Source organism: Hesperophylax consimilis, chromosome 14 (assembly GCF_061612785.1).
Source record: "Hesperophylax consimilis isolate HC1 chromosome 14, BYU_Hcon_1.0, whole genome shotgun sequence".
NCBI lineage: Eukaryota > Metazoa > Arthropoda > Insecta > Trichoptera > Limnephilidae > Hesperophylax > Hesperophylax consimilis.
The window spans coordinates 35,768,550-35,780,642 of NC_142849.1; positions in this window are offsets into that span (position 1 = coordinate 35,768,550).

The following is a 12,093-nucleotide window of genomic DNA, read 5'->3' on the forward strand; positions in this document are numbered from 1 at the left end:
CTACACAACACAATTTTTTTAAAATATAAATTTAAAACATCTTATTAACTTTTCCGACCTTCTTTGACAATTAACAATTAAAAAGATATTAATATCTTCAAAGGTTATGATTTTTAAATTATCAAGATAATATGTCATTCTACCAAATTTTGGGTATTACCTACTCCCCCCACTTGGCGGCGGGATAGTCAATCACTTTAAGTCACCATACGTAGCACGCAAATTCCTTACATGCCGTATGGAAAACACATATTAATTTTTATAATGTTTTTTGGCATTGACATGAACAAAATGAAAAAAAATCATCAGTCTAGAAATACCCGCACAGATGTCCGTTAACCGTGTGAACTGCGAGCTCTCAAAGCAAGTTGTTTGTCTGGTCTAAAATTTCCATCGGCCTAATTAGAAGCTAGCGCCACCAGAGCAGTTTGGAGTTTTGGAGACGTATTGTGAGTGGCATTGAATGCACAGCAAGGCCGTGGTGTTATCTCAAAACTGAAGGCTTCGGCGCGGCCATCTTGGAGGACCACTTCCGGCGGGGCAGGAAGAGGAAGTTTATCCCGACTTCAGGCGGAGATGCGCATTTCGGCCGGTCCCTAGACGGTGCTAATGCCAGGCTATTTTGTTCTAATTAGATATGGCATAGATCACAAAAGCAGTAATAGTTTACAAATTATAATTTGAACAGCCTTCGTAAACATTTCAACTTCTAAATAATACACTATTCAGTTTTTATACTTAAAACTAAAATTTAATATTGAAAAAAATATTTTTAATTTTTTTTTATTTATTTAAAAATAAAATATAAATCTATATATGTGTGTATTAAACGTGCTTACTAGTGTTAACGTTTTATATCCACGTCTTATTTAGTGCAAATTTTATGTAAATAATTATGAAACTTAAAAGTATCTCACGAACTACAGATTGTAAAAAAATATTTTTTCCTTACAGTGATAGTGCTAAAATGTAAAATCTTTAATTTAGTTTCAAGTTAGGTATATAATGAGCACATATTAAAAAAAACGATAGTTATTTCCTTCGAAAGTTGAAAATGCTTAATGGGTCTTAAATGAAGTAATTAAAAACGTAACAAAAGTTCAAACGATCTATAATTATTAAAAAACGCTTATACAGAAAATTCATTGGTGCGATGTAATTTGTGTTAATCACTCCTCAATTTATACTTTCACTTGAAAAATATATATACTAATATATTAACTGTGTAAGGATAACTGATCACCAGATACTAAGTTCGGTGAGCGTGCTTTCGCCGTGTCAGGACCTAAAGCCTGGAATGGACTGCCACATGATTTGAGAATGATCGCAGACTCGACAGAATTTAGGTCTAAACTTAAAACGCACCTTTTCAGACAGTCGTATCCATAATTTCAGAAACCTCCACTTTCACAGTCGACGGCAATTTAAATTAACAAAATGTAAAAAAATACTAAAAATAAAATAAAATAAATAATAATTAAAAATAAATAAATAAAAATGATAACAACTAACAATTTGTAGGCTTTTTAAGACAGTTAAACTAAAATAAAAACTATAGCAGACTTTAGGTCATGCGATGACCAGTGTTTTTTGATATAGTGTCCTCTGCGTGCAGTTTTATCTTTATAAGCATACACTTTTTAATATAAGTGTGTTTGTCGGAAGTGACTTGCCAGGTAAGTATGTTTTGGTATCTTTTCTAAATAACAAATGTAGATCTTAGGAAATAAATTGTACAGCGCCCTTGAGGTGATTTTTCACAAAAACGGCGCTCTACAAATTTTCAAATTATTATTATTTTTATTATTATAAGCCCCTTGGTTCTTGCCAGGGCGGTAGATGACTCCATCTGTATAGTTTATAATGCAATAACCCCAATTTTTCCGCGCCCTGTTTGGCCTCACTGCCCCTTAACTACCCCCCAACTAATCAATGTTACCCTTGAAGCAACCACCGCCCCACCGGAGGTAGCCAGAGCCGTTTTAAAAGTATTTATTTACGTATGATGGAAGTTCGTGTCGGCGACACGGTATTTCAAAAACTATTGGCCTACATTAAAAATGTGAAAATTGTCAAACCTCCACGAGAATCCAAATATTTAGAGCTAATATCTAATTATAAAAATGGAATCTTTTAACTTTTTGCTAAAACAGATGGAAGCTACTGGCGTGGCTTCCGACCTGGATCTTGTGGCTAAATTGCCCTCCAAGTTGGCGTCCAAAATATTCAGTCTATTGGACGACCGTTCTTTGTCTGTTGCCTCCAATGTTGATGCCGCCTGGTTGAAGGTCATAAAAAAGGACAAGGTTCTAAGAACAAGACTGCGCAGATACTTGCATAACTCCAGGAAACCAGACCCTCTTAATCTTCAAAGGTTCAAACTGGGGGACTTCCGGTTTTTTAAGACTACAGCTGCATTGAAATCTTCTAGGAGATCTGATGTCTTAGACATTTGCAGACCATTGAAGCGTATGCGGTTGGACAGTGCCGTTGTTTCTGAATCTTCTTCGAGACAACTCCAGTCGTTTAAGCCTGGACCTTTCAATTCTGCTGCAGTAGGCTTCAAAACCTTCAAATGTCCTAGAAAGTGTGAGTTCACCGCTAAACCGAAATCATCAAAGCTGGTGAAGTGTGACGAAATGGTCAAGTCAAAGCGACGGCTGATAAGATTTTGATTTCTTTATGTTTATTGTACCTATTAAATACATATTATTATTCAAACTTCTCTTTCATTTTCTCACTCGTTGTTTCATGTATTATGTTATCAGAAAATTCGAAATTTATTTTAGAAATATTCATTTTGATCGAATACTTTCAAACCCATTTTCCAATACTTCAGACTTGAATTTAGTGGAAGAATCAACTGGGTAGTTGCAAGCAAATTCAAAAATTGCACGTTAGGACAAAAATGTGTACATTCTTGGTGTACCTTATATTGTAGGTAATAGGTATTAAAATTGCTTTACAGTTGGAGTCTAGGAACCTTCGTTTTCAAGTACAAAACTGGTTTTTATTTATTTTGTTAATATTTTTATAAGAAAAAAAAAGAATCAAGTGAAACTGTCACAAATAATCTTCCCTATAATTCTATATTTTTTTCTTTTTTTTTCCTTTATGCGTTCAAAGTTTTCTATTCAATTTTTTTTTTATGTAGTTTACATTTATATTTTTTTAGAGTAATTTTTATCTTTTTATTTGTCTTATACTCAAGCGAAACGATAAGAAAACCTTTCATTTAAATAAATTATTTTTTGGTATTCATAATCTACACCAATTTGTTATAAAGATTAATCCAAATAGTGATTTGGCATTAAGCTTCGCCTTAAAGAAAAAATGGAAACTTTTGAATTACTAAAATTCTAAATCTTAGTAAATCTAGAATGCATGGACCTTGCTACAGATCTTCGTAAGCCATCTTCATTCACCTTCACGTGAAGCCTTCTTGCCCTGAAGGGGTAACCATAAGTTACCTATACCGGGGTGGGTAAGTGGTGGGATCTTCGAATAGTTACATTATTTGATCTTGTTTCCGGACTTCAAAGGAACAAAAAAAAAAAAACTCACCTTCACGTGTTTGTGGACCGAGGTATTTCTTTCTCGCATATATATATTTTTATGATTAAATACTTAGTTGCTTAGTGTTTTCTAAGTTCCCCATCTATTCGTCATGGGTTCCATTGTCTGCTACCTAAGTCTTCCATCATTGCACTACCTACATTTTACGCTTTTAATGAAGGCTGTAGGAGAAATTCAAATGCTGTCATGTTATTTGTAACTCGGGAATGTTTTGAAATTTGTCTTTCTTCAAAACAATGTTCACAACAGTGAAAGGCTAAATTCACAGCACGTTAAAACTAATAATAAAGTAGTTATCCTTTTCAAAATCACAAACAAAAACAGATTCTTTATACTTCTTCTTTGGGTAAAGTCTTTGATTGCAATAGTTGAGAGGGGCCGAAGGTCCTTACGAGCAATAAGCAATCTTGCTTGAACTTTGCGGGTTTAAAATGAATGGACATTTTATCTTTGTTATCAAGACACCGACTAAACCAATCTTTGAATTCTAATTTAATGCTGAGAATTTTGTAAAAAAAACTGCTTGGAATATTGCTTTTACCCAAGTAAGTATCATTGGATCGAAAAACTTACTAAATTTGTGTAACTTTAAAAATATAAAAGTAATATTAGGAAAACTTTCAAGATTGCTTTTTAAAAACTTGTTGTGGCCTATTAAATTAAATTCCGTCCAAAAATAACTCATGCAACAAAATTGATGTTTTAACATCAGCGAAATGAATCTTCTTTCGAAATTTTACACGTAGTTGCAAATTAAAATACTCAAGTTTATTGCACACTTTTGCTTCTAAGAAATATCTTATTGTCTTTGCAGACGTTGTAGAGTCTGACTTGTCTGAATTCTTCTTGGAATTCTATGCTTCTGAACAATTAATCAGTATTCCATTTATTCTGAGAAATTTATATTCCCGTTGATAGCTGATATGGCTAGTAGTACAAGGGCCTTTGAAAGTCGCGAAATACTCGATTTATGAAGTTCGGCTTGTTTTATTTATTATTCTTGATGATTACCTGTATCATTTTTATTTTGGACTTTTCACCTTCCGAAGGTATTATTAAACTGTTTACATTGTTTGTATTCGGAGAATGCCTTTGATGTTTTCTTGGAATCTGTTGTGAAGTTATAATTTGGTATTTGTCGATTTTAACCGAAAATGTTTATCGTATATAATAAAATTTAAAAAAATAAAATTCTCAGAGAGTGGGAAAAGAGTTGACCAAAAACACAGCACTAATATATGTATGCATTGTTTGCATACAGCATTGTTCAAACATATTATTCGAATTCATGAAATAAAATTTAAAAAATAAAAAAATAGTTATTTTTAATTATTTTTATTACTGAACAACATAATTTCGGCTGTGTGTACGACCCGAAATTAATTTAATTATTATATTTTCAGTAAAAATAATGTATTCAATTCGCCATTCTTACAATAATTGGTGGTGTAATAGGCAGCGTAGTTGTGTGTCAAGCAGTTGGATTTTATTATTATTTTAATAAAATCTTAATTGTAAATTTAAAAAAAAGCTAATTTAAAAAAAAAAACTTTTTAAAATAAATTATAACGTGTAATTTTCGTGATAATAAAACATAATGGTATACTTTTCTAATATTATATTTTCAAACTTATATACTTGCTGTCACCGTCTCAATAAACAAAATAAACAGATTTACAATATTAACTAGATGCAACGGTTTACTTCCGCTAAAAGCGTGCATTTATTTTAAAACACGTTTTGCTATCATCGCTTGTAGTTTAACTTTTCCAACACCGAGAACTGCAGCACCATTGCCCATCAAATTATGCAATGTGCGATTTTTACTATCTTCGGGGCTTTTATGTAGTTCCTTAGAGTCGCGCCAAGTCCTCTTCAAGGGATGGTAATGATACTTTTCCAAAGAAGAGATAAACTGATAAAAGTGAGTTGTGGGCGTGTCCCGATGAACCCAAAGTAAAATATGATTCAAGATTTATCAAAATATGATTTCATTTTGCCAAAAGTATTTTTGTTATTCTTGTTACTATTATTTATTGGCATCTTTCCTGATGATGGACACTGCAATGCTGTCCGAAACGTTGGCTAAAGAAGGAGTTAGCGCAAAACGGCATAACACCCCAAAAACAAATAACAAAAAAACAAAGTAAGATCACTTTCCATAACTTCTGGTGAATCTTAATCCTTTTTCAAATCTGACCTGGTACAGATTAAAGCTGAGTTTCTCTGGACGGCCACAAGCAGACGTTAGCATGACATTAATTACTCCCCAATAACCATTTTAGGAAGTGACATCACTACACAAACATGTATCAAACTACTGGGTGTCAATTTATTTTTGAATTATATTTTAATTTTATGTTTAGGTACCTGCCTTATCTTTTTTTTCTATATTTGTTTTATCTTATTTCCATTTTTATAATTTTTTACTTTATTTTATTGTTTCCCTGTTTTACTGCATTTCATGTAATATGGCAGACTGAGATTGCACTATCCTCCTAGTCCTGCTGGATTAAAACTTAAATAAAAAATATAAAAAATTGGGGGCTGATTTTTCCCTTAAAATTTAAGTGGACAGAACTGTAAGTAAATGTAAATTAAAACAGTCACTATCTAAAGCCTGAATTGAAATGCCAAATGATTTAAAAATAATTACAGACTTTAGAACTAGACTCAAAACTCACCTTTTTAGACAATCATCTCCATAAAGTCATAAACTTTCCACCTTCACAGTCCGCGACATTGTAAATAAATAAAATTGTAAAAAATGATATTATTTTTGTAAGTTTTGTAAGCTTTTTAAGGTTATTTCATTAAAATTCTCTATAGATGCCAAAAATATGCCACATAAATATACTACATTAAAAGCTCGACCCAACCCAAATTGAGTGACCTCTGTGCGAACCATATCGAAGTTTTCTCTATTCACGTTAAAGGTTCGGCCCAAACCAAATTGCTTGAATCAAAACACTGAGTGACCTCTGTGTGAACCGAACAAAAGTTTTCTCTATTCACGTTAAAGGTTCGGCCCAAACTAAATTGCCTGAATCAAAACACTGAGTGACCTCTGTGTGAACCGAACAAAAGTTTTCTCTATTCACGTTAAAGGTTCGGCCCAAACTAAATTAAATCAATTAAAATACTGAGTGACCTCTGTGTGAACCAAACCGAAGTTTTCTTTATTCACTTAAAAGGCTTGGCCCAATCCATATATCACCACCGAACACAGACTTGCACAAACAGGAGGTTTTTGAGGTTAAATTGGAAGCGTCAGTTATCTTTCAAGTCGGTATATATTACATTTCTAGAGATCGTCTGTTCAGTGTACTCTGCCTTACAATTTGTACGTTCTTAAGATTACATCGGCTGGGGAGAGGTTGGGGAAGGGGTTGGGAAAGGGAGTTGGCAAGCACCCCCGCATACAAATGCACCCCATTTGCATCGAAGTTCACCTCCTGCTACCTGTAATAACTGTAATAAGCAACTATATACATTGAGATTTACAGTTTCTTTAGTATAGTCGATGTACGTATTGTTAGTTATAGTTTGATCTTCAGTGTTTAATGCATAATTTATTGTTTGTGAGTAGGTTGGATTGTTAGTTAGCCGCAATTATTTAAATGTATTTTTCTGACAATTGTACAAATTGGATAGAAAAAAACAGTTTAAAAAATATATATTTAACAATGTAGGTAAATAAGAAAGCTATGAAAACTTCCATCGTGTCTCATGTCATAATAATTATTCGAAAACAAATTTTCTACCAGACCTCGCCCAGGAGTTGACTTCAAAGTTAGTAGATTTCTACACCCGTTTTTCGAAAACGGATATTTTGATAGTCGGAAGCTCATATTTATTTGAAATAACTGCAAAAGACTTGAATTTTTGAGCTCAGAGTTATAAAGTTACCGTTGTTTCATGTACATATAAATTTCTACCATTTCATTAAAGATATTTTAACAAAAGAGAGGCATGGTTTTCCCACTATTATTGGCCTCTTCTCTGTAAGTTTTATGGTTTCACAAGATTTTTGAAATGCTTTTCACCTTTGTGAAAAATGTTTTTAAACGAACCCGAATCCAATGAACACACGTAGTAAACCATCCTAGACACAAAGTTATAGGAATTGGATTTTAGTTTAAGCTTGGTAACTAGTTGGACAAGTTTCCGCCGCAGTAGAACCCGTCTCATGAATGATACTATCGTTTAAAATTAGTTCGATTGCTTCTTACTCAAGCTTACTAAACTTAGTTTGCTTCGGAGATGTTTGCTTTAGTCGAGGTTATTAATTGCATTCTTCACAGTATGGAATAAAATTATGCTATGGAAATGCACCCAATTTTCCTTTTTTATTTACATCAATATTATGAGAATATTCATTTATGGGTTTTCACAGATTAAATAAATAATTTAAAAAAATAATACTGGAAAAATGTATTTTTGTTGTGTTGTTAAGTGGTTTTATAATAATATAAAGTTTACAATAAAACCACGAATTTTTCAGGACACTATAACTGAATAAAAAATACAATAATAAAATTAACTAATAAGTTACAAACCCATTACCCCCATGACGATGTTTATAGGCATAAAAAAATAGATGAAAAATATATATTAAATCCACTTAAAATAGTTCAAAGATTGATAATTAAAGTAATATTGAAAAAACCATCCAAATTTTCTTCTGAGATTCTCTTTTCAATATTCAATGTACCCACAATAGACAATATATATAAAAAATATTCAATTCTACAAATTTATAAAGAAATACAGTTAAATAACTTACAATTCAATTCATCAGTAAGATATCAAAAAACTATCAAAATCCCAAAACTTAATACAAAGCACACACAAAATACCTATCTCTATCTAGGTATAACATATTTTAACATCCTTCAATTATATCTAAAAAATATTGAAAATATTCAGGAATTTAAAATAAAATTAAAAAATTACCTAAAACTACTATAAAAGTCCATATCTTACTCTTATTATTATTTCCTTCAAATCTTGAAACTGTATTATTGATAAATCTTGCCTATTTCTTACTTATCCCTTTGGTTTTGCAAATATATTATTTACTTACTTACATGATTCCATATAATTGAGCTAGGATTCACTCACCAAACACAAGAGCCTCGTCTCTTTATGGTGAGGAAAAGCTATTATTATTTACCTTGATAACACTGTATAATATGTATAATTGTATATTTATTGTAAAAAACATACAAATATTAAATAAAAAAATTATTTTATTTCACTGTGAATAAATCTAAATCCCACTTCCCACCCTCTTCTCATCTAAATCCCACCAATTAATATAATTTAATAAATATTATTAATAATTCTATTTTTTATTTTTTTTTTACTAAAGCCCTGAAAATAGACCTATTTTGAAAATGAAAAAAAAAATAAAACTGAAAAACATAAAACATGTGTGAATCACATATTGTTATCAAAAGATTAAAATGGTCGGCAACACTGTTTCAACATAGTATTATACGCATAAGATGACCGCTAGATGTCACTGAAATCAGGTGATGACTGCGCGCAACCTTTGGAGGTTAGCTGTGACAGTGTTTACATACGTTTTTGCTTAGCTTGCCTTCAAATAATACGGTTTTGTACTGTTTGTATGATTGATTTTTAGGATTAAGAAGATGAGTCATGCCATGATGAGCATGAACCAGATGAATTCGCTAATGACCTTGACTGGAATCAGCCTTCGACATCGTCTGGTGCGAGTCGTAATACCTTGCAAATATCTATTTCAAATGCACCATAAGACAAAAAATCAAAACTACAGTACAAAAGTCTCAAAAGCTGTTGTCTTATGACAGGATTTAATCCCTCAATAGGAACCATGACAATGTAAATGAAGTAATGAAAAGAGATATGAATTACAACATTTTTATTTATTTCTACAGCGTACAAAAACCAGAGCAAAACTAGAGAACTATAAATTTACATAATTGAATTTAATCTCAGGGCGTGTGCGTGAGATCGAAGATCTTGCGCATCGGAATTTTTAAACATAGGTAGCAATGATAAATGGCGTGACTAAAAGTGATCAAAAATAAGTAACATAAAAGCGTGTGTGACAAAGTATTCTAACCTGTTATAAAGAGTAGAGGGCGCCAAACATCACTTTACATGATGTTAAATTTAGTTGAGAAAAGCAACGACCAGCAAAACGATTATAACATGTTGCGTCATTCTTCCCCAAAAGATCGATGTCTCGAAATGTTCGTCCAATGTCGTTTGTAGCGTTCGCTGTGTCCTCCTGAGATTGCGTCTCCTCCCGGCGGAAGTCGTATTGGTCCTGGCCGTAAACCGGAGCCGGTCCAATTTCTTGCCATAGATCAGTGTTTCCATACTGCAGAATAATCTTGAAAATGTAGCGGGCAATAAAGAACTGCTACAGTCTTATAATGCTTTCTAATTGTTTTCATTATTCTTTGGTGACGAAATGCTTCAGTTCATTATTACGATCAAATACGCTCGATTTAAAAGCGATACCAAATTCTAGCAAGATATATACGAATTGAACTGTTTTCTTGGTTTCCTCGCATATTCGAAGTTCCGTGATTTTTCTTGTATTCTGTCGTCCCAATCGATCACTGCTTCACTGTTGTGTAATCTTTAATTCTTCGTTCTCTCTTTCACTCAATGCAAATAATTTTCAATGCACTAATTTATCGTAATAAGATAAATGATTTTATTCTGTATTACAGATATTTCAATGGAGCCTGCTCGGAGGGTCAAGGAGCGTTGTTCCAATGCACCAGGAACTTGAAAAAGAGCGGAACAACCATTGACATCGGCTACAGGAATCATTTCTCCGAATGGTCCAAGTTTAAAATAATCTACTTGCATTCTTATTCCCTCATTAACTCATCACAGACAGAGCTTACACTAAATAAATGTATTCAAAAGGTCCCCTCCCTAACCAGCTTAACTTCATCTCGATCATCTGTTTGGTTTAAGTTTGCAAAAAATTCTCTCTTGGACGCCCCTGAGATATATTCATTGAGGTCCATCCCTCGATAGATGTGTTCTACCCAGTACCCATGTCTGTTTATTTTCTTTTGGCATATTCAATTATGTGGGTTATTTTCGTTTCTTTCCATTATTGGTTTCTTTGCTACTTCTTCACGTGATGCCAAGTGTGAATTTTTCCAATTCCTGTATATGCTTTTCATCTTTTGTATTGAAAGAGGCAAAGTTACGATAAATGTACTTTGGACATGTAAAAAACACCATGTAGCGAGTAAGATTGAGAAAGAGAAGCTTAGATAGCAAGAAAGATGATAGGACGAAGCTTTCAAAGAAAACATGCCAAAATCATCTAATGATAGGAAAATATATGTGTCACGAATGTGAATGGTATAAGAAGTCGGGGACGATCGAGGAATACTTGGATGACGACCAAAGTGAACAAAATACTTCATTCGGGTCATGTAAAGAGTCAGAATAACAAAAGGGTATGTATTTGACAAATTTTAATAAAACAGGGAGTGTGAGCCAAGCCAAAGTTGTTTGACTTCATAACACAAAAGATGCGGAGCATTCAAAGCATGTGTCACAGAAAACTAATTATTTATATAAAGCAATATTTTGATATCGACAATGGTAAAAGTACTATTCTTTTTAATAAATGTATTTTGCATACTATAATTTAAGCCACAACAAATAAATTACTAAAACAAGAGGACAGTTTGAAGATTGAAGCATATTATTCGTATGACCAAGCTGGATCCCAGTAGATTATAATTAAAGTTGCCCAAAAGCACAGAAGTGCGCACTCAGCTTTAGCGGGATTACGTACGTGTCCCTAGTTGGGCTACATTAATTCGAGCTACCTGTTATACCTGCATTTAGAATTTCCTCGTCATAAGTTGTTGTGTGCTTTTGTTTGTGAGTACATCGTAATATTAATTTAGACAAGCTATTAAGTACCTACCTATAATATAATATTTTCGAAATTGGAACTAATTTGTTGAAAATGAGATCGTCTCCTACAGCGAAATTAAACAGTATTTTTTTTTATAAATGGGTCACAATAATTAAAGTATGCTGAGACCTTTTAAAAATTTTGGAAAATACTGAATAGTAACGAAAATACAAGCACTCAAAATATCGAAATTTACGGTCGGTCGAATAAATAGTGACATCGCGGTACAGAAGCGGCGGTATTTCAGCACTGCTCTTCGAATTATGAGTTATACTGAATCGTGTTTGGTGTGACGTAACGAGATCCTATTGCATAACAAATTTTATCCGAGTTCACTTTGAAAGCTCATAACTTCGTCATTTTTAAAGATAACGAAAAACTAATTCCACTCTTTAAATATAATACATTTTCATTTAAAAAATTAGGAGACGCATTCATACCAATCAGTCTTTGTTGTGGACACTGTGTCCTGACAAGGTTTGCAAGTTGTTAATCTTATATTATGTTACCTAACTCTCTGAAGAAAGTTTAAAACAAATAATTGTAAGTGAGATGGTTAAAGT